The sequence below is a fragment of the Chiloscyllium plagiosum genome, unplaced genomic scaffold (assembly GCF_037043375.1).
Source record: "Chiloscyllium plagiosum isolate Xiang-an unplaced genomic scaffold, Cpla_swu_hap1 HiC_scaffold_12, whole genome shotgun sequence".
In the NCBI taxonomy this organism is placed as follows: domain Eukaryota; kingdom Metazoa; phylum Chordata; class Chondrichthyes; order Orectolobiformes; family Hemiscylliidae; genus Chiloscyllium; species Chiloscyllium plagiosum.
In genome coordinates this window covers 64,187,651-64,212,034 of record NW_028270150.1, presented here as the reverse complement: position 1 = coordinate 64,212,034, position 24,384 = coordinate 64,187,651, and positions in this window count along the sequence as shown.

Genomic DNA, 24,384 nt, shown 5'->3' with positions numbered 1-24,384 from the left:
ACTCCTGGTCAGAGCATGAGAGAAGCAGCATAGAGGCATGGTGCTGAATTAATGACGTGAGCAGTTAGAGTTCAGAGAAAATTTTTTTTCGAAGAGATGCCCCAAAAATGATACTTAGCCAATTTTTTCGTAAATTCTAGCCCATTAGCTCTGTTTCAGTCTTCATAGATGCTGCCAGCCCTTTCTCAATTTCACCAGCATTTTCTGTTTTTAATGCTTCAGGGAATATGTATAACTAAAATAAAATCTGCTAATGGTTTCTTCTTCATCATTGTGGTATGTTTTAAGTCATCTGCTCCAATTACAATGAAGACCTGTTAAATTCATAAGCATATAATCTGTTGAAATATAAAAGGAGAAGTTTAATTATTTAATTTATAATTTCAACATGGAACAGGGTTTTAACGGTAGACTTGCTTTTCAACATTTTCAGTTTCTTCACTATGGTTTTAAACAATGCCACAACATAAACATTCTTAGAGATTACCACTAGATTCCTGATCACTCCTGTCACCGCCACCCATGGCACTGCATTTATTGATGGGGTTGTTTAACTGGTGAGGATGGAAAAAGGTAATAGTTAGAGACTTCTCCCATGAGTTTTTTTTTATATATTTTACATCTATTCAATTTTGTGCAGTAATATTAGACAGAAGAAATGATTACCTATCTTATGCCGATCCAACATGTATTAAGGCAATCTGAGTGAGCAGAAAGGGACCGAACCTTAAAAACGGTGTGAATAGTTTGATATCAAAGAACTAGGGTAGCAGCCACCTGGTTGCTAAAAGATAGATAGATTGCTAACTTGACCAAACAGCAAAGGATCTGGGTGCATTAGCCAAGTGAAACTCCGAAATTGCAAATCTCACATACCAGACACAGTACAAAAATAGCAGCCAGGTGCTAATGACGTTATTCTGGGTAGACCCCACCCCAACAACTTAACCATAGGGCCCAGACAGCAAGGCACGGGGACCTGCTACACATAGAAACTTACAGTAGCATGCCATCTAAATGATTGGCTCTTGTTTCAAACGATTACAAGTAACTCCCTGATTGGCCAGAGCTATATCTCCCTGATTGGCCAGAAAGTTCCAGAAAACCATTTAAAAGTTGTAAAAACATGGGTTCACCTGCTGACCACTCTCTCGGAACCACTCGTCCAGTCTCGGAGTTTCTGATATCGTCTGAGGCCTTCCAAACAGACAGAGAGAGGCAGAGCCCAGCTGACCATCCGGAGACAGAGAGGAAGAAAGCAACTTCACAGAACCAGAGACAGAGCCACAGAGAGTGCAGCTGCATAGATTTACAAAAGATTCCGGTAGTTTTGTAACCCAAAGGGGCCAAATAGGTTTAGGGAAAGTATGTTTAGTATTAAAGATAATTATAATTTTGTTCCTAATAGAAAGTGGGACTGCTTTCAAGGGTCCAGGGTTCTTTGTTCAATAATATTTTTTCCATAATGCCTGTTTCATTTCTTAAAACATGTTTTCCAGCTTTAAATAAACTAACTCAGAGTGAATCAATCCCAGATAAATAATAGATTAGAGCAGTATTGTTAACATGACATATATATATTACACTCTCTCTCTCCTCAGATGAGGAGGCTGTGCGTGCGTCTCTCTCCCTCAGGATTGTTGGCTTCCCCATGGTGCAGGGTGCCATCAATTGTACTCGAATTACTTTGTGGTGGCCCATTGAAAAGTAGAAATGTAACACAACTGCAATGAGTTTCACTCCTTGTGGCTTTATTTCTGCAGAAACACACCACCAAATCATGTCGGTGAATGCTCAATATCCTAGCAAGAAGCCCTTAATTCTGCACTAGTTTTCTGTACAATCAGCATTTGAGCTACCATGTCAAACCATGGTTGCTGGTTGACAAAGACTGGTACTGTCACATGAAATACCAGCAGGCAGATCATTGGATGCTTAGTCAATGCTTCCACTGCCTGGAACATTATGAAAGAACCATGCAACGTTGACTATTTATTTTCCAGCAACACATTTTCAGCTATTTATCTTCAATTATGTGACATGCTGAATTCTGCATGAACTCATCATCATTTGCCATCACATGACAAGCAGCTGAAGGGAGTGAAGAGAAGCTGAAGAGGAGGATGATGAGAAATAAAGGGGGATGTAACCAGTATTTGGATCATCTGACCTTGGGAGCAGCAAACACAATCCCAATTTCATGTACACAGAACTCTACCTTACCATCCAGTGGTTACAGACCATTACTGCATTCTGTCAAACAGACTGTGAAACACAAGATAGCTTTCCAAGCCAAGCTTTTTCACACAAATTACTGAAAGACAGAAAGATGCATTGTCATGGTGAGATGCTAACATTGGTTCAACTTGAGTTCTGACAAAACATTCCAATGTTGGATGATTTCTTGTGTTGCAGGGGAAGGTGACATCAACCACGTCCTATATCAACGTTTCTCAAAGAAACGTCCATGTTGGAAATGATGGGCTCCAATTAAAGCTTGGTACAATGTTCTGTGCCACATAGTCTGTAGCACCTTCAATCTTCTTGTTAGTGACTGCAAGCTTTGTTATGGGCCAGCTAATGTTCCAAACATTTCTAAATGCCTACTCATCTGGCTTTTCTGGCACTCATTCCCTGAAGTACTTAACAACATTTTCTGCAGCAGCAATCATGTAACATTGTACTCCACAGAGCTGGGCTATATTTTGCCCCTGATTTGACAGCAGGTCACTCACAGTTAATGCCACATGCAGTTTCTTACAGGAGAAGATGAGAAGATGAGGACTGCAGATGCTGGAGATCCGAGTCAAAGAGTGTGGTGCTGGAAAAGCACAGCCAGTCAGGCAGCATCCGAGGAGCAGCAGAATCTGATGAAGAGCTTATGCTTGAAACGTTGACTCTCCTGTTCCTTGGATGCTGCCTGACTGGCTGTTCTTTTCCAGCACCATACTCTTCGATGTAGATTCTTACAGTAAACTATCCAATATAGTTTATCCTATGCCAACATCTGAGGTAATGGTTGTGAATGTGAGACAGAGTAACGGTAAAGCTTCATCGTCTGTCTTTTTCTCAATTACTTCATGCTTTTACATCACTGCCTGGTAAGATTATAGTTCTTGGGTATCTGAAAAGTGAAAGACTCAGTGATGGTTCTGGATTGAATGAAGAAGCAAAAAACAAGAATTCCATGTTTCCAACACCTGTAGCCTGGGAATGAGAAGGGGTTGTTAAATGAGGAGGGAAGTGGCCTTGAGAAAGTGAATTAGATAGGAATGCAATGTTATGTTTAGAGCTGACAGGATGATTTCTTCATGGGCAAAGCTAGAACTTGGGGTACAATTTTAAAATAAAGGGGCTTTCTCATTTACGACAGAGATGAGGAAAGATTTCTTCTCTTTAGGGTTTGTTATTTTCTTGTTTCTTTTCACCTGATTCTATGGATCTTTTAGCCTGATATTGGCTACAGACTTAGTCAAAACTATTTAAATAAAGGTGACCACTCCCTAAATCCACTAGATTAAGGGCGTGCAGTTGTGCCTCAACTTGTTCTCTAAAAGGGAAGGAAATCTATCAGTGAGTGTGGTTATAAAGTGTTGGAGGATCTGCCTACTATACTTAACTAGCTGGCTTTATGTACAAACTGTGGAATGTAAATGTGAGATTTATAGCAGCATTACATATGTGAGGATGAGATAATGCTATAATTGTTGGTAAGTAAATAAGGTGTGGTACACTGAGCAGTGTCCGAGACCAGTGTGCAGTTGGTGAATGAGACAGTTGAAGAAATATTCATGAACACTGACTATTTGTGAAGTCATTGAACTTCTGAGAGCACTGCATTTATACCCACAGGATGATACCAGTAGAATGAATGTGCACAGTCCCCATTGCCTTCTCAGAGATTTGTGAATGACGTCTTGATCACCGGTAGTTAGATAACCTTTCTCCTCCTATCCACCTCTTACATCAAGGCCTTTAGCCATTAGAGCCTGCTTGCTGCTATATTGTGCCATTCCTGTGACTTTCTCAGGTAAAAGTTACTTGTATAATAAGCTCCATCACCTCCCTCAGTCTGCACCTCACAACTAGGAGGCATAGGCTAGTTTAATGTAGCATACACCATAGCTGAGACCATGCCATCCTCTTAAGATTTTGCATACTTGCTCACAAGTTCAGCTACTCAAAACATGCTCAATAGTGCTGAACGTTCCAATTGTGTAAATCAATAGGCATCACAGTCTTTGCACATCGCAGATCCTCTTGCCCATTTCCAGACCTTATACAATATTTCCTTCACAGATTTGTGTCATTTACTTCTAAAAGGGAATATGCACTCTGATGTATTACTAGTTGCCACGACCAAAAGCGCTAGCAAAGTAAATAATTACAATGAAACACCTTAAAATGAATTATGCTACATTACTATAGAGCTTTTCTATTATTAACTCAACCAAAATGATGTATAACAAATAACTTGTTTGGTGGCTGATGCTTTATTTGTTCTGTTGATAAATGTGATTTAATATTCCCCGTGCTTGTGAAGTGCTCTGATGTTAAATCAAGAAACCATACAGAAAAATGTACTTATTGTGTGTGATCTTAAATAAAAAATGGTCAAAAGATGCAACTTAATGTTGCCTACTTAATTTTTGAGCTACTTCTCCAAGCATAACTAAACTCTAAGCACTTATTTAAAAATATAGGGTGTGACAGTAATTGCTTGCAGTATTATAATGATCTGAAGATGATAATAAAAGCATCATTACATGCTCTGGGAGATCTGAAGCAGCAGTATCAATTATTAATCACAAAATATTTCCCTAATGTAACTTATTTTGTTCTCTAACAGCAAACTTGAATAAGGAAAATAAAACTTAACACTACTCCAGATATAATCAGTAAAAAAGATGTCCAGGGAATTTTTAAAAATAGATTGCTCGTCATTAGCATAGAATTGCAAACATTTCAAACTTTTCTGTCCATAAGGCACCATCCCTTTGTATGTCAGATCATCTATAGTGGACAGCCTTGTTAGTTAGTTGTCAATCAGACGATTTTGCAAGAAGTTGACATGAAATTCAATATTGGATTTATGTTATGTGCTAAGTATCTTGGTGAATATATTAAGAATTGATTAGTAGTGTTGAATTGGCAGGAAAACAGTGCCAAGAATTGTGGCTGTTGACTGCTTATTCTGAGAAGATACTCTGTGTTTCATTCATGCTAGCTGCTAACCCAGTAATAATATTGTATATGTATATTGGACCAAATGTTTATTCAGGCCTCAAAAAAAGTGGGACATATAGTGCCATGGAATAGTGGAAAATTTAACAGAAACCAGTTTCTAGGATTTTACCCTTAACTTTCTATCTGCCACATTCCAGTTGGAATGGGGAGGAAGACTGGATGAATAGATCTTCAACATACCTACCCTATATCAAGGGGGTATACTTGGCAACTTCTGGGTTACTTCTCGATTTGCACCCATGGAGTTTTCCAGGCTCTGCTAAGGCATGTAAAACATCACTGATACTTTAAATGAGAAAGGAATATTGATCACACGAATGATCTTTGATAAGACTCCAATTTTTTTTTCTCAGAATAGCTGAGGCCTTATTCCAGGGCATCATCAAGCCTCCTCGCTGCTGCTGGAAAGGATTTGTGCCTTAGCAAGTGACCTTCAAATATGTCCACATTGTGGAATAGCTGCTTGTCCAGTGATGTTCTTCTTTGATATTTGGAACAATATTTCTGGCTACAGCAGGCAACATTACTTGTTCTGCTGTACTTGCATTGGTGAGGGCATGCCCAGATATTTCAGATCTGATGTGTATCAAATGTCTAAAATGAAACAAAGAACGAAGGATGCGAGATCTGAAGGCAGATTGTAGATATGAAATCTGAAACAAACAAAGACAGAAATTGCTGGAGAAGTTCAGCAGATCTGGCAATATTTGTGGAGAAAAAACAGAATTAACATTTTGAGTCTAAAGCAATAGTTCTGAAGAAAGGGCATCTGTACTTGGAATTCAATAAATGGGAGAGGGACCATTTGGCATTGTACAAACATTTAGACATGTACATGGGTGGACAGTTATGGAAAGACATGGGTCAAACACAGATAAATGGGACTAGTTGAAATTGTGAAAACTGGACAGTATAGGCAAGCTGGGCTGAAGGGCCTGTTTCCATACTGTCGACCTCTGTGACTTACTGACTCTATAAGATCCTAAGGGATCTCAACAGGGTAGATTTGGAAAGGATGTTTCCTCCTGTGGGAGAATGTAGAACTAGGGGTTAGTTTCTAAAAATTAGGGGTCCCATTTAGAACAGAACTCACAGACTTTCACAGTGAGCCTTTGGAGCTCTCTCCATTGAAAGGCTTTGGAAGTAGTGTCCTTGAATATTTTAAGGCAGAGGTAGATAGATTATTGATAAGTAAGTGAATTAAGTGTTCTTGGAAGTAAGCAGGAATATGAAGTAGTCAGATCAGCCATGACATAGTGACCTTGAAGAGCAAGTGGCCTAATCCTGGTGGGAATATCTATGATTATATGTTCATATTTTTGTTCACAATGCTGACAGAACTGCAGCTTTCAAGATGTTTTACACTTCTAACATAGCTCAAAACAGATTTGAATTGCTGTATTAAAGAAAAAGAAACATTAAAGATGCATAACAGAATTCAATAAGCAATGATAGAATTCTGAACAAAAAGATGAGATTTTTCAAAAAACATTCTTGTGCTCATCAAGTTACTCTTGAGAAGATGACGGTGAGCTGCCTTCTTGAACTGCTGCAGTCCATGTACTGTTGGTAGACCCATAATGCCATTAAGGAAAGGGGTTCCAGGTTTAAAAATACACAATTTTGAAGGGATATTGAGTTATGTCTATGTCAGGATGGTGAGTGGCTTAGAGGGGAACTTGTAGGTGGTGGTGTTTCCATGTAACTGCTGCCCATGTCCATTTAGGTGAAAGTGGTTGGGGTTTGATAGATGTTGTTGAAGTCTAGGTGATGTTTTTTGGCAAACTAATTCAATTAGTTAAACTAAACACAGATATTTAAATTCCTTTCTGCCACCAGCATATTTCAATGCTTCCACAATGGCTGAATTGCACTTGACATTTAGGAAGCACAAACTGACTTTGGTAAATATATTATTCCAACAACGGTTGGTTTCTTTTGTTCTGTCATTTTAAATTTTTGACAAATTTGATTTTGGGGCATAAATAAAGCTTGTTTGTCTTTCTGCAATTGTCCGAAAACGTACTGTAGATTTTTTTGTAATGGTGTTTTCCTATGATAGTTTTAAGTAAGAAATCTAAAGAATTTGATCCAGCAATGAAAGTGCAAAAGTATCTAGATTCGGGCATTAACCTACAGGAGGTGATGCTTCCATGATGTTGGTATTCTTGTTCATCACAGTGATGGGGGTCTTAAAAATGTGGAGGGTTTTGATTTTCCTTGATTTGAATTGATTTTGATTTGATTTATTATTGTCACATGTACTAAGATACTGTGAAATATATTGTTTTGTGTGCCAACTAGACAAATCATACTTTATACATATACATCGGGGTAATAGAACAGAAGATAATATTACAGCTACAGGGAAGGCACAGAGAAAGATGAACTCTAATATATGAGAGGTCTGTTCAACTCCTGTTGAGTTGATGAAGTGTATTCTATTTATAGTGCAATATTAAAGTTAAACACATTGATGGAAATGGGGATTTAATAACTCCAATGGCAAGATGCCAATCACGGGAGAGCTTTGATTTGAGTAAAGTTATGCTCCTTAACAACTGTTACATTACGTCCATTTGGGTGAATAGCAAGGATTCCATTATAAACCTGACCAGAGTGGAGAGGGTTTGAAGAGGAGTCACCATCCAGCCTATTCTGCTTACTGTAGTATTAATATTGCTACACATCAATGGGGTCGCATGCTAAAAACTCACCTCTGCTTTCAAAGAGTCATCACAACAATTAAAAGTTTTTAAGATGGGCACAGAATTCCCCAAATTTATCCATTGACAGGAAAAACAGAGCAGATATCTGTACTTAACAAGAATTATTATTTAATACAAAAACCAGATTCTGACTACAGATAAATAATTATTAGCCATCAATGTTTAATTCAATAAAACTTTAACACACTTTTAAACCTCGCCTCTACACACGCATACAGATAGCCATAAGCAGACACACAAGAAAAGTGTGATCTTGATGGCAAGAGACATTGGGAAAGCAGTGATTTCTCTCCACCGTCCACAGGATTTGCTGAGACAATCCTTTTGCTGACCAGAATATTGTTTCTTGATCTTCTTTCTTAGTTACTTTCACTTACTTGCAGGAGGAACAGTGTGACTGGCTCACATTTACAAAGGTGTCTGGTGTTAGTCATAGTTGACAGCAACTGATGAGGAAAAAATAAATTGGCTACCTTTAGGCTTGCAATGCTTTTTACTAAAGAGGGAAAAACAGCTCCTTCTATCCTGGAGGTGTAATGGCTTCTGAACCAGATATGTACACCCGTGAACTGTTCAGCTACCTGGAAGTCAGTCACACAGCATTGACAGGCAAGAGGCCTTTGTCATCAATAACTGGTCATCATTTCACAGACCAATCAGCTACTTGCTGTCGACCAAATCTCAATCTGTACACAGCCTCAGCTTCCGCTTATTCATAACTAGGCTTTTCCAACTGCTTGAACCAACCACTGTGTAAACAGCTCTTCCAGGTTATCTGCTTTTAAGAAGTGCAGTAATCTGTCTACAATCCTTGGCTTTTAAAACTCCCAATTCAGTCCACAATAACAAATACAAACAAATAAAAAAGATAAAGTTTTTACAAGATGTCTTCTCCAAATAAGTTTCTGATTGCTATTAATCTCCAAAATGTTGATGATAGAAATCTTGACAATGCTTGTTGCTATTGGAGATTGAAATTTTGCTGAAAGATGAGATTGTAAAAACCATTCACAAAAGGTTAATCATCCAAAAATATGAGCCAAAGACTCTTATTTGAATTTTACATTCCTGTTATTTATCAATTCATGAGATACAGCAATTCTGATAAAGTTAATACTTATTTCTCATTGCTGATGACTCTTAAGAAAGCAATGGTAAGACACAATCTCTGTAGTGAAGTTACTCCTGCAGTGTTGTTAAGTGGTAGAATCATAGAATCCCTACAGCGTGGAAACAGTCCATTTGGCCCAACAAGTCCACATTGACCCTCCAAAGAGTAACCCACCCAGACCTATTCCCCTAACTAATGCGCCTAACCTACATACCCCTGAGCACTATGGGCAATTTAGCATGGCCAATTCACCTAATCTGCACATTTTTGCACTGTGGGAAGAAACCAGAGCACTCGGAGGAAACCCACACAGACACGGGGAGAATGTGCAAACTCCATACTGACAGTCACCCGAGGCTGGAATTGAACACAAGTCCCTGATGCTGTGAGATAGCAGTGAAAACCATTGAGCCACCAAGTCGCCCAAAGTGAGTTCAAGGATTTTCACACATAAATAATGAAGGAATAATGGTATATGTAACTTGCTCAGGGTGTAAGCTGAAAGAAATGGGAGATGGTGGAGGTGTCCCTTAGGATCTGCTGTCCTTGTCCTTCAAGGTAATAGACTATCAGTGTTTAAAATGTTCTATCAGAAGAAAATTGATGAGTTGCTGAAGTACATCTTGTAGATAGTACACAGTCCAGCCATACTGCAAAACTCTTGGAGGGACAACATGTGGCGGATGGGAATTTGATCGAGAGGCCTACTTTGATTTGGAGGTTGTTGAGTTCATCGGCTTCTTGTTTAATAAGCTGTACTCATCCAAGTATATGATGAGTATTGCATTACACTCCTGACCTTTGTTTTGCAGACATTGGAAAGCCTGGGGGGTAACAAGAGGCGATTTAAAAACCATGTCTGACCTGTTCTTGTAGCCATAGGATTTATCTGGTTGGTCCAATTAAGTTTCCATTCAACAATGACCCCTAGACCATTGATAATTGAGGGTTTGAGGATGGTATTGAATATCAAAGGGAATTGTTTAGACTTTCTCTTGTTGGAGATAATCAGTGCCTTGTGTTTGTGTGGCATGAATGTTACTGGTTACTTAGCAACCCAGATCAAAGTATTGTCCATGATTTTGTATGCATGTTCTGATTGAATCATGAACTAAGGAATCACAACTGAATACTAAGCTTATGACGCTACAAAGGTTATTGTTGGAGCAGGTCAAGATGATGGGAATTAGGACATTGCCTGAGGAATTTTGGCAGCAATGTCCTAGGCTCAGAAGCTTGATCTCCAGCAAATAAAATTAACTTTGTGGTAGGTATGATACCAGTCAGCTGAGAGATTTATATCTGACCCCGAATGACTTTAATTTTGCTCAAGCTCTTTCATGCCACATTCAGTTAAATGGTGCTTTAACATCAAGGACAGTTACTTTCATCAGAATTCAGCTATTTTGTTCATAATTGGTCTGGGCTATAAGGTCTGGAACTAAATGATCTTGTTGGACCTCAACCAGCTCAACAATGTTGTGGTGTTGGTGAGTAAATATGCCTTCAGAACATTGTTAAAAGCACTTTATATCACTTTGCTGAAGATTGAGAAGAGGGTCAAAATGTTAAAATTGGTCAAATTTGAATTTGGCTGCATTTTGTGGCATTGAATAACTGACAATTTTTCATATTGATGGATAAATGCCAATGTCCTTGCTTTTACTGGAACAGTTTAGACAGACACATGGTTAGTTCTGAAACAACTAGGATGTTGTTTGGTCCATAGTCTTTGCTACATCTAATACACTCAGCAGTATAGTGATATCATGTGACATAAAGCAAACTAATTACAGAACAATATCGGTGATGGTGGGTACTTCAGGAAATGAAAAACATGCGCCCATTCCACTCCCCTCACCTCCATCCAAGGCCCTAAAGGCTCCTTCCACATCCGACAGAAATTTACCTCTATCTCCATCAATGCCATCTACTGCATCCATTGCACCCAATGTGGTCTCCTCTACAATCAGGAAGTCAGGATGCGTACTTGCAGATTGATTCAGAGTGCATCTCTAGGACACCCGCACCAAGAAAGCCCACCGCCCTGTGGCTGAATGCTTTAACTCTCCCTCCCACTCCGTCAAGGACGTGCTGGTCCTGGGCCTCCTCCATCACAAAACCCCTACCAGCCGATGCCCGGATGAAGAACACCTCATCTTCCGCCTTGGGACCCTGCAACCACATGGGATCAATGTGGATTTCAATAGTTTCCTCATTTCCTCTCCCCCCACATTATCCCAGTCCCAAGCCACCAATTCAGCACCGCCCTTCTAGCTGTCCATCACCTTTCCCATCTATCTGTTCCACCCTCCTCTCTGACCTCTCACCTTTTCCCTCATCTTTGTCTACCTATTGCTTTCTCAGCTATCTTAACCCTCAACTACACCCCCCATCCCATTTATGTCTCAGCACCCCAGCCGACAAGCCTCATTCCTGATGAAGGGCTTATGCCTGAAACATTGATTCTCCTGCTCCTCAGATGCTGCCTGACCTGCTGTGCTTTTCCAGCACCACAGTCTCAGCCATGATCTCCAGCATCTGCAGGCCTCACTTTCTCCTAGTGAATGCTTCAGCCAAGTTTTGTTTTGTGTTTGATGGGCTTTTTCATTGTTGAAGATTTGAGTTTGCAAGAAATACTTATCACACATTTTTTAATTCTCCAGGACCATTTATGTCTGGATATGGCAGGTGCCAGAAAAGAGTTAATTTTAAGGAGGAAATTCTTGGAAGAAAAGGAGGTGAACAATTTTGGGTGTGAATTGTAGAGAGTGTGGTCATTCAAATATATTTTCTTGCTGACTTTTCAATTGCTATTTTATGTTTCAATTCAGTTATGCAGTATACGTAATAATGAAAATATAGAATTGCAGCTTGCAAAAACATTTCCTGGCCTGATCAGTTTAAAACAATATTTACCTGGCTCACTCCCACTCCTTTTGTGAATACATTATAATTGCAAAATAAATTTGCATAGATTCAGTAATACGAAGATATATATTAAAAAAACTTATGTTGTTTCAATTATTTAAACAGTGTGAATAATTTAGGTTATAAATGTTACTCTTTACTGAATTTAATTGCGCATAATATATTACAGCTTAAGTTGGTTCAGTCAATAAATAAATTTGATGTGTGTCATTGTTAAAGTTTGAGTTTGTAAATTCTTATTTAAAGTTCAGTTATTATTTTATGCAAAAGGCATTGCTTCATCTGTAATTAACCCACAATCTGCAAAGGCATGTAAGCCTCTCTTTTAGATAAGCAATTGGGTTCAATGGATATCACTTAATACATTCCTGAATTCCTGAAGAAGGGCTTATGCCCGAAACGTCGATTCTCCTGTTCCCTGGATGCTGCCTGACCTGCTGCGCTTTTCCAGCAACACATTTCCATCACTTAATACACATCAAGCATGGCTGATCAATAACGTCTCCCACTTTGTCACCTCCTCAGGGTGTGTTGGAAGGATTAGGAATTGTGATATCAACATGTTAGACAATGCATATTCCTTCTGTGACCACCAGATCCTGGAGTGGGACTTGAGCCCACAGACTCTGATTCAGAGACAAGGATATGATCTACTGATTCAGAAGATATAAATCACAAAATATAATATCAATGTAAATGTTCAGCAATATTGTAGAATGTTTTATCTAACTGTAATGAAACTTGGGTAAAATATAACTTTAAAAATTCTATTATATTCCTATTGTAGAAATCCAAATCAGCAGACCATTCCAAATTAATTTTAAACAATCTGTTTAATTTTCTAATATATTTTGGCTTAATAGCTGTTATAGAACTGAAGTGGCTCAGTTGGTAATTCTCCTGTCTCAGAGGGAGAAGGCCCTAGTTCAAGTCCTATTCTTAGAGTTGTTGGGTATAAAAGAACTCTGCAAACAGTTCAGATGAATGAGCATATTTCAGGTAGTTGTGGTGCAGTGGTAGTGTCCTTGCCTCTAGAGTAGGAGAACTGGGATCAAATCCCACCTCTGCAAAAACTGTGTACTAACTTCTTTGAACAAGTTGGTTAGAAAATATGAAAGTAGAAGCCAAAAGAGGAAGCAAAACATTTTGGTTCAACTAATGCCATTGTTGCAGTTATTTTACATCATTAACACAATTTCTCATTCCCTTTTCCAGCTCTCTGAGCCTCTTCAAAACTCTCCAACCACTGTCCATTTTCATTTCTGACTGAGATTTTTCATTTTGTAGTTTTGTTTGTTAAAGCTGTTAGACTTAAGGGAAGGATATAATGTAATGATAATGTCACTGGGCTAGTAATCTAGAAGCTCTAATACATTTTTGGGGACATGGGTTCAATCCACACCATACTAGATGATGAAATTTTGAATTTAATAAAAATCTGGGGGTGGAAGCTAATGGTGACCATGTAAGCACTTTACAAAATCATCTGATTCACTAAAGTTCTTCAGAGAAGGAAATGTGCTGACATTACTTGGTTGGGTGACTCCAGACTCACAACATAAATTTGACTTTTAAGTAACTAAGCTTTTAAAGATGGACATTACATGTTGGACTAGCCAGTGATGCCCTCATCTAATGAATTAATTATGAAAAACAAATTCTGGCATGCCATATTTATGTGCATATCATTCATTTAATAAACCAAATTCAGTTTTGGTAATGTGCAAGTCTTTAAAAACAACCATTTTGGTCATCCTAAACAAAATCACAAGCATTATTATGTCAAAATGCAATAACCCAGCCAAACACAAAATTTGAGATATGATGAATTTTAAACTGAACTGTGAATTTGAAACGTGTAGAATAATTCCTCTTTGGGTTTAAAGATATACCTTCTACAAACTCAATTTCTGTATGTTCCCTGCAATTGCACTTTATTTTTAATTATAATAGCTAATACTAAAATGTGAAACATCACAAGAAATGGAAGTTTTACGGAGGTCAAACTTGACTATTCTAATACACATCTGGCCAGGCTCCCGCATCTGTCCTTCCCTGACTTGAAGTTCATCAAACTCTGCAGCACGTGCCCAAACTTGCAATATTCATCAATCACCCCTGTGCTCACTACACACTGGCTTCTAGAAAGCAATACCTTGATTTTAATGTTCTACACAACCTTGTTTTTAACTACCTCCACATCCTGATCCCTCCGTGTCTCTGTAATTTCCTCCAGCCCCTTTACATCTAATTAAACACCTGCACTCATCTAATTCTGGCATTTTGAATTTTATTCATGTCAATTGCTCAACTATTGGTGCCAAGGCCTTCATCTGCCTAAAGCCTAAATTCTGGAATGCACATTCCCTATCTTTTCACATCTCTATGTCTCTCTCCACTGTTAAGGCACTTTTTAAAATCCATCTCAGTGTACAAAACATTGTCACAATCTCATCTCAATATCAAATTTTGCTTTTTCAAACACCTGTGAAGTGTCATGAGACATGTTATCACATAAAGATGCTATAATACAAACTGCTGTTGTTGAAGTACAATGATATAATTTTCCTCCTTCCAGTGACTTGTCTGTTCTGCCTGGTCACTATTAAATAGTTAAATAATGCTCTATCCCAAGCAGCATGCAAGCTTGTAATAACAATTGGTTTGTGCAGAAGTAGTGAAGTCAGAAAACATTTCTGAATAGCCATCACAGAACTCCATATATACTTTGATAATTTTAAACAAACAATGAAATCACCAAATAAACAAAGAATCAAAATAAAATCCTAAAAAAAAAATCAATTAGCAACTAACTGGCAAGGAATTGAGAATTCCTTCAAACTGCATTGATTGTATAGGAGGGATATATCCAAGCTTACCAGATATCATAAATTAATCTTGTCCCATTTGCCAGCATTTGGCCCATATCTCTCTAACCCTTCCTATTCAGGTACCCATCCAGATGCCTCTTAAATGTTGTAATTGCATCAGCCTCCACCACTTCCTCTGGCAACGCATTCCATACATGCACCACCCTGTGCCACTTAGTTGTCCCTTAGGTCCCTTTTAAATATCTGCTGTTGCTGAATGCTTTGCTTGAAGAGAGAGCATTAAGCTGAAAAAATGTGGTCCTAAATGGACTGATGCCATTAAATCACGTTCATGTTCACAGAATCACTGAATCGTTATAGGGCATAAGGAAGCCGTTCAGCCTATTTATCTATTATTATCCAATCTGGCTCTATTATCTAAAGCCAATCTCCTGCCTGGCCTCCATATCTCTGTGCACCATTACTATCCAAAAAAAAACATGCAATGCCCTCGTGAATGCCTCAGGTTGAACCTTCTTCCACAGTATTTCTAGGCAGTGCCCTTATGCTCACAAAGTGCTGTGTGAAAATAATTTTTCTCACATCACCCTTGCTTTGCTTGCATGTCACTTAAAATCTATGCCCTCTGGTTCTTGTTACTATGACAAGTGAAAATCCTATCCACTCAGTTCAACCATGCTCATGATTTTGAGCACCTTAACTAAATTTTCTCTAAGCCTTTCTCCACCAGGAGCTGCTTAAATGTGTCTTCGTAGCTGAAGTTACTCAGACCTGGAACCATTCTAGTGAATCACTTCTGCACTATCCAATTCATTTGTGTATTTGCAGCTACTAATCCTGTTTTTTTTTGTGTATCAGCTGAAAGTTGAAGTTGTATCAGAATCAATTAGGAAATTGTTAAGAAGTCTCAACCTTTTATTAATGCATTTTCTAAATATTTCTGGCAATAAAAGTTGAAATGTAGCCAGGTCAACATAGAGAATGATATTGATGCTTTTTGAGATTTACAGGGTAAAGAAATGTTTTCTGATGTGAGAAAATGTCAGGGAATTCATATTATGACAAACTTACTGTTTCCTATAATAAATTCTAATTTGTAAAAAATGAACTTACCTTGCTCTTTAAAATTTCTGCCCTGATCCTTGGTTTCAATTCTGGGTTGGGAAACGAGCTGAAGGTTCAGTTCTGGTTTGGGGCCACACATGGCAAGCTCCAGGTATGTCTGCCTGGACTTTCAACAGCGAGGCTATTTAATGACAGCAAGTAACGCACAAGGTACACAGTCTGAGGACTATGGGGAGGGTGACAGTATGTGTGAGCTGGGGGGAGGGGTTGAGAGCGAGCCATGAGCACTGAAGGCAAGGGAAGAAGGTACGTAAGAGATGGTTCCCAGGTTCTGGTGTTTGGCAGAGAAGGCGGGGGGGGAGGGGTTTGTAGAGTGACAGGGTTGGGTTATGAGGACAGATGGTTCTGGGGCTAAGGGATTGGGGGCGGATAGTAGTAAAATCTCAGGTGCATTAGCCTATGCAGGTATATTTCCAGCTGGCCTAAGGGGACTAGCTGAGAATTGGGTAGTCTCCTAGCTGGCAGGGGGAGATGGCTTGATTTGAAATTGGAAGTGAGTAGGGATGAACTCAAGATTTTGGTTCTGGAAAAACTATTGACTGTCCCAGTTTATCTAAGTGTGTTTTAACCTACAACATGGGTTTACATTTTTATTTATCCCATACATTTAGTTGCAGGGATTAGGTTAGTTCAGTTGGCTGGATGGTGGTTTGCAATGCAGAGTGATACCAATGGCATGGGTTCAATTCCTATACCAGCTGAGTTTATCATGAAGGATTGTCCTTTTCAACCTCTTCCTGCAGCATGGCAGCCCTCAGGTTAACCTATAATCAGTTGTCTCTTTAATGAGAGAGCGGCTCTAAAATCTGGAAAGACTATGGCTACTTTAGTTGATCTTTAACCTTCAGATGGATTAATGAATTATCTGGTTTCTTTGAACATTGGGGAGCGGAAGAACAGAAAGTAGGATAGTATGTGAAACACACAGTACTACTCAGTCATAGACTCATAGAGGTGTACAGCATGGAAACAGACTCTTCGGTCCAACCCATCCATGCCAACTAAATATCCTAAACTAATCTAGTGCCATTTGCCAGCACTTGGCCTATAGACCTCTAAATTCATCCTATTCATATACCCATCCAGATGCCTTTTAAATGCTGTAATTGTACCAGCCTCCACCACTTCCATACAAGCACCACCCACTGCATGAAAAAATTGCTCCTTAGGTTCCTTTTATATCTTTCCCCTCTCACCCTAAACCTATACCTTCTAGTTCTGGACTCCCCCACCCCAGGAAAAATACCCTGTCTATTTACCCTATCCAACTGAAGAGCTAAGGGAGTCTCATGGTCAGGAAGATTGAAAATGCTTGGTGCGATATGTTTATATCATCATGTGTACCACTGAATTTTCAAATGACATACATATTTCAGAGTATAATTAATATTGAACATTTGCAGGAAAAAAAAAACTGTGAATATGTTGAGAAACAAACTTTTATTTATTTGAAAAGTTCACATTGAAGCGTAGAGAAGTGTGTGGTTGGGAGATGTCCAACTGCTTAGTGTACATGTGTGTCTGTCTGGGTGGGAGGGAGAGAGAGAGAGTGTGTGTATGTGAGTAAGTATATACATGTGTATCTGGGAATCAGAGATATGCTGTTGTCCATCTGATGCACACTATTCCTGTAGTTTGTGAGCAGTAGCTTTTCACCAACAAATTCTGGATTAGTGGTGCTGGAAGAGCACAGCGTTCAGGCAGCATCCAAGGAGCAGTGAAATCGACGTTTCGGGCAAAAGCCCTTCATCAGGAATAAAGGCAGTGAGCCTGAAGCATGGAGAGATAAGCTAGAGGAGGGTGGGGGTGGGGAGAAAGTAGCATACAGTACAATGGGTGAGCGGGGGAGGGGATGAAGGTGATAGGTCAGGGAGGAGAGGGTGGAGTGGATAGGTGGAAAAGGAGATAGGCAGGTTGGACAAGTCCGGACAAGTCATGGGGACAGTGCTGAGCTGGAAGTTTGGAACTAGGGTGAGGTGGAGGAAGGGGAAATGAGGAAACTGTTGAAGTCCACATTGATGTCCTGGGGTTGAAGTGTTCCGAGGCAGAAGATGAAGCGTTCTTTCTCCAGGCATCTGGTGGTGAGGGAGCAGCGGTGAAGGAGGCCCAGGACCTCCATGTCCTCGGCAGAGTGGAAGGGGGATTTGAAATGTTGGGCCACGGGGCAGTGTGGTTTATTGGTGCGGGTGTCCTGGAGATGTTCCCTAAAGCACTCTGCTAGGAGGTGCCCAGTCTCCCCAATGTAGAGGAGACCGCATCGGGAGCAACGGATACAATAAATGATATTAGTGGATGTGCAAGTAAAACTTTGATGGATGTGGTAGGCTCCTTTAGGGTCTTGGATAGAGGTGAGGGAGGAGGTGTGGGTGCAGGTTTTACAGTTCCTGCGGTGGCAGGGGAAGGTGCCAGGATGGGAAGGTGGGTTGTAGGTGGGCGTGGACCTGACCAGGTAGTCACGGAGGGAATGGTCTTTGTGGAAGGCGGAAAGGGGTGGGGAGGGAAATATATCCCAACAGTTTCTCATTTCCCCTTCTCCCACCTCATACTAGTTCCAAACTTCCAGCTCAGCACTGTCCCCATGACTTGTCCGGACTTGTCCTACCTGCCTATCTCTTTTCCACCTATCCACTCCACCCTCTCCTCCCTAACCTATCACCTTCATCCCCTCCCCCACTCACCCATTGTACTCTATGCTACTTTCTCCCCATCCCCACCCTCCTCTAGCTTATCTCTCCACGCTTCAGGCTCTCTGCCTTTATTCCTGATGAAGGGCTTTTGCCCGAAACGTCGATTTCACTGCTCGTCGGATGCTGCCTGAACTGCTGTGCTCTTGCAACACCACTAATCCAGAATATGGTTTCCAGCATCTGCAGTCGTTGTTTTTACCTCTTTTCACCAACAAAGCTGAATGCTGCCAGAGAGACCTGCGCAGTTGTCTTTCACCTCCATATCCTCGGCAGAGTGGGAGGGGGAGTTGAAATGTTGAGCCACGGGGTGGTTTGGTTGATTGGTGCGGGTGTCTCGGAGATGTTCCCTAAAGCGCTCTGCTCCCTGACCTATCACCTTCATCTCCTCCCCCACTGACCTATTGTACTCTATGCTACTCTATCCCCACCCCCACCCTCCTCTAGCTTATCTCTCCATGCTTCAGGCTCTCTGCCTTTATTCCTGATGAAGGGCTTTTGCCCGAAACGTCGATTTCGAAGCTCCTCGGATGCTGCCTGAATTGCTGGGCTCTTCCAGCACCACTAATCCAGAATACAAAATACTGGACCTAACTATCAAGCCAAAAAAACTGTCTACTTAAAGCTGTCTATTGAATGTTTATAAATAATTTCACACTCTGTACATGTATTTTACATTTTCAGTGTTTTATTTTCCAGTGTCTCTGAATAAATGTTAAAAATTATTTGTATTTTCAAAAAGATCACTTATTTCATGTTTCTATTTGTATGGTTTATTACATTGTGTTCAAAAGATCGCAGAACATTAAGTTATTGTCAATTTTCAACGTCCTCTTGCTTTTGTGTGCCTTAATAATTTAAAATGATTTATGCTTTCAATACTTTTTTATGCACATTTATTTCCATGTTTTCTTTTTGCATTTCTTAATAAAAGTGAGACATATGAATAATATGTTTACTTTGCCTACTTCACATTAAAGCTCACATTCTCTCTCCTGCTTTATCAAGTTTATTTTACCAGTAAATTCCACATCAACATTAAAAATAAGCAGATAAGGTGAAAATCATCACAGGGAAGCAATTAAATTAAAATTGTAATGATGATTTAAAGGTGCAATGCCCAGAGAGTAAGCCTGTTTCTGAACTACCAGTATGAGGTAGCAGCATACTGACAGCTATGTCCAACCACTGGGGTCAATCAGGAAGTGGTCAGCACATAGCATCCTTGAGACCCTGTGGGAAAAGGAGAGGGTGAATTCTGTCAGGTTGTTCCCTGAGCAGCCTGTCAAAGTCATTTGAATGACTCATCACCAGACCTTTCTAACAAGCGCCAAGACATTGCTTGGCTGGCGGTGAGAAGGGCACAGGTTTGCGTTTACCATTGCACGCTGCCCTCGAAGCAGCTGTGGGGGAGGAAAACCATTAACTCAGTGAAAGACACTCTTTGGTCTGTTCAAAGCCTGTTAGTCTTCCAGAGCAAGGAGCTGACCTTGACTGGGTGTTGCAAACCGGCACATTCCCAGGTCCTGGACTATGTGCTGAGACATGCACTAAAGCCTGGGACAAGGCACAGGGAGAAAAGACCATCTTCGAAGGTTTTTCTGCTGAAGTTAAATGGCTGTCTGTTCAGTTATCAGACCCTCCCAGTGCCTCAAGTACATATAAATATAATCTTGTACAAGTAAGAAATGTCTTGTTTGTTGCATAGCGACAAACTCCAATGTTTATTTAAAACTCCAAGGTCCAGGACTATATGTTGAGGGATGTAGGGAAAGATCACCATGTAAGGTCTGCTTGCCGAAGAAGAACAGGAGGCCCACTCAGTAATTGGGCTCCACTGATGTCTCAGCTAAATACCCGGATGGTTAACATCCAGACTTGTATATACAAATGATTCAGTCTGATCTCTGTATGTAAAGACATGCAATGTATACATATGAATGGCATCACCAACTGCATAGATATCAAAATATTTTTATGAATAAAGTATATTTTTGAAATTAAAAAAATACTGAACTATTAATGGAAAATGAGCCACCACACTGCTTATCCCAAGTCTTAACCCCAATACTGATTTGCACCTCCGACCTCCCTGGACTGCTCCTGGGTCCTAAAGACATGGACCCTACTAAAGTATCAACTTTTTGGGATAAACCGTCTTTTGGTAAGTCATTTCATATTTGAGATCTGTGGAGATTAGTAAACCCTGGTTGGCCACCAGTAGCTTCTCTACAAGATCTGGACACTCAGCAATGATAGCATTCCAGTTCACTGCCTTTCATTTACATTGCAAATATGCTGCATTCATAAAAAATATTTTTATATACAAAGTGCAAAATATGGAAGAGAAAAGATGGAGAATGATGGAGAGGTGGACAATCAGAAAGGGAAGAACTGTGATGTACTAGAATTGTAATCATTTAAATTATAAGCCATAGACAGAAAGTAAGATAGAAATAGTGTTTCAAGAGTCCTGTGGTTGCTAGACAATAGCCATTGAAGTCTGCCCTTAAGAGAGACTAGTGAGTGTTTTCAAATTTCAATTTGTATAATATTTCTGTTAGTTTCAGTGATCCATTTGATTTTGTAGGTTATTTCAGCTGGGAATGTACAATACTACACATGCACAGTGCTTTATCTTCCACTTCAAATCAACCCTCTACCTACACATCTAAATATTCTGAACTGGAGCATCCTGGCCTGTGGGCGTCTGTACATACACCATTACAATGTTTCGTAGGCTGCTTGCTCTTTATTATTAAGTCAGGTTCTTCAATGTCTTCTTTGCTGTAACACTCCTTTATTTCTATCTGTACATGTTAGGTTGACAAATACATCTCTCTAGTGTAATGTTAAACACTGTATTCTTCACATGCTCAGTCTAGACTGATCTTACTGATATCAGGGAGAAGTTACATCATTCATAGGGTGACAAGACTGATGGATGAAGAGAAACTGGATCAGTTAAGACCACAGTTATCAATGTTTTGAACAATAAGGGGGGAATCTCACAGAAGCCTATAAAATTCTAACACGACCAAACAGGATAAATGCAGAAAGAATGTTCTTGATAACCAGGGAGGCCAGAACCACGCATCTCAATGTACTGATACAGGCTAGACCCTTTAGGAGAAAGATGAAGTTAAATTTCTTCACTCAGAGAGTGATGACTCTGTGAAATTCTCTGACAAAGAAACCAGTTGAGGCCAAAACATTGAATGTTTTCAAAAAGAAGTTAGATATAATTCTTAGGGTAAAGGGATCGAAAGGCGTGGGGAGAAAGCAGAAACAGAGGACTGAGTTCAGTGATCAGCCATGATCATATTGAACAACAAAGCAAGCGCAGAATGCTGAATGCTGCGATTCTCTATGTCTCTATTGTCATGACTTATATGATGACGGTGACTTATGACTTCTTGGCCTGGGATATCCAATGGCTGAATAATCGTTTCACAAGAGTAATGGGAATTGCTCATATTAACCCTGCTGAATCCCCGTTGTAGGAGACTCTGGAAGAACCCTCCGAAAGCATCCATTCAAATGGAAGAGTTTGGATAGTTCCGCTGTAATTTAATAAATAATCACACAGAATTAAACTATTAAATACCTACTCTAATTCCTGAGTAACTTTTAAACTAACCCCCAATGTACCTCGTACAGTCACAACTACACCTATCCCAGATCCGACACCCCTTCTGCCACCGGGTATTGACATCTCCTATACTTACTTATGATATTACATGGACCTGCACCTTTACATTTCAGCTGCTTACCTCCCCCCAATTGTTTTACACTGATGAAGAATCTGTCAGAATTCAAGGCTCCACATTTCTGAAGTTGACCAGATGTGAATCTCCCATCAGAAATAAAAAGTTCTGGTGTTGTATAAAAAAATGAGTGAAGTAGCAATCTGATTGTGATTGTCACTCCTCAGAAAAAGGCTGCATGTTGCATTAGCAGAAAGTCTCCACTGGCTTTAAGGTAGACAGTTCTCATTTCTTCGCCACTTCCTTGTTAACAGATGCATTTAACATATTCAGGTAGAATAATTTATTCTTAGAGTAATACAATATTCCAATTTGCCTAAACTTTTGAATAACTGGAAATTCTTAACAAAGTTTCCTCCTGTCTTCTCTGTGACATGCTGAATCCACTCCCTGATATTCATTTCTTTCCACATTGCACCCACGTGATCTGAACATCTAGAGGAAAGTATGTCACATTCTTCTATGAAATCATAGTTCCTTGAAAGTTGAGTTACAGGTAGATAGGATAGTGATGAAGGTGGTTTGGTACGCTTTCCTTTATTGGTCAGTGCATTGACTATAGGAGTTGGGAGGTCATGTTGTGGCTGTACAGGACATTGGTTAGGACACCTTTGGAATATTGCATGCAATTCTGGTCTCCTTCCTATCAGAAGGATGTTGTGAAACTTGACAGGGTTCAGAAAAGAGGTACTAGGATTTTGCCAGGGTTGGAGGATTTGAGCTATGGGGCTGTTTTCCCTTGAGCATTGAAGGCAGAGGGGTGACCTCTTAGAGATTTATAAAATCAAAAGGGACATGGATAAGATAAATAGAGAAAGTATTTTCCCTGGTGTGGGGAGTCCAGAACTAGAGGGCATAGGTTTAGGGTGAGAGGGGAAAGATATAAAAGGGACCTAACAGGCAACTTTTTCACACAGAGGATGGCGCATGTATGGAATGAGCTGCCAGAGAAAGTGATGGAGGCTGGTATAATTGCAACATTTAAAACACATCTGGATGGGTATATGAATAGGAAGGGTTTAGGTGGATATGAACCAAATGCTGACAAATGGGACTAGATTAGGTTGGGATATCTGGTTGGCATGGACTAGTTGGACCGAAGGATCTGTTTCCATGCCGTACCTCTCTATGAATTTATGACTAAATCACAATTATCCTTATATGGGGCTCAGTCTAACATACTCCAGTATAGTTCAGGCCAGACAGCATAAATGCTGAGATGCTGGGTTTCCCTGGCTGGAGGGTCTAGAACTAGTGATTACAGTCACAATTATGGGGTACTCCATTTAGGACTGAAGGGAGAAGACATTTCTTCATTTTAGCCAATTATGAATCCTTAGACGATTCTCCCACAGAGGGTGTCAGATACTCAGTTTTTAAGTACAGTAAATTTAGATTGATAGAATCCAAGGGAATCAAGGAAAATAGGAATTAGGTGGGAAAGTAGAGTTAAAGTTGAAAATCAGAAAAACGTTTTTGAATTGAAAGCGGTCAGTAGAGGTCAAATATCCTTTCCATATTTCTATTTTTTAGGGGCTTATCTATTGACTTGCAGAATTTATGGAAAATTTCACTAAATTTCACTCAATCATATTTTACCAGGTCAAGTAAAATTGTGATCATTATGAATGTATGGTATAAGAAACGAAATGGTTCACAAATAACTTGTAAAATTTAATTACTACTTGGCTTATCATTTCTCGCATTAAAACAGTTGATAAAATATATTCAGCTGCCTACTACTCTCAAAAAACTAGTGTCGATGTTTTCGAAAAAGCTTCGTCATACTTTAACCTATGTCACTACAATCATTCAATTAATGTTTATAGATTGAGCTGCTGACAGAATCTTTCCCTCAAGAATTAATTGTTTATAAGTTAATGTTCCATGCAAGTGTTCCCACACAAACATAGGGTGTTTTTCTCAATTTGGATTCTCAAGAATTATGCTCTAGGTAAT